Below are 220 nucleotides of genomic sequence, written 5' to 3' on the forward strand. Positions count from 1 at the left end.
GGGAAACCTTTTTTTTACTTTAATGTCACATTAACTTGTCCCCGCCATCCCCCCCGCCTCCATACCTGAGTACCCTGATCACTGGAAGGGCACCCTGTTTCCTGTAGGGCCCGACATGTACATATCATTCAGGGCCAGGCAGGAACAGGCACATCTGAAGGGATGCGGGGCCGTCACGTATGTTTTATCAAACAGGACATCCCCGGAATCCCTTTAGATG

The 220-nt window shown here is 51.8% G+C and overlaps 1 pseudogene; it reads left to right on the forward strand.

The window, feature by feature from the left end:
• Positions 1 to 220, forward strand: part of LOC108793755 — a 10,126-nt pseudogene that overhangs the window by 2,889 nt on the left and 7,017 nt on the right.

Source organism: Nanorana parkeri, unplaced genomic scaffold (assembly GCF_000935625.1).
Source record: "Nanorana parkeri isolate BGI_ZX_2015 unplaced genomic scaffold, ASM93562v1 scaffold780, whole genome shotgun sequence".
Taxonomy (NCBI): domain Eukaryota; kingdom Metazoa; phylum Chordata; class Amphibia; order Anura; family Dicroglossidae; genus Nanorana; species Nanorana parkeri.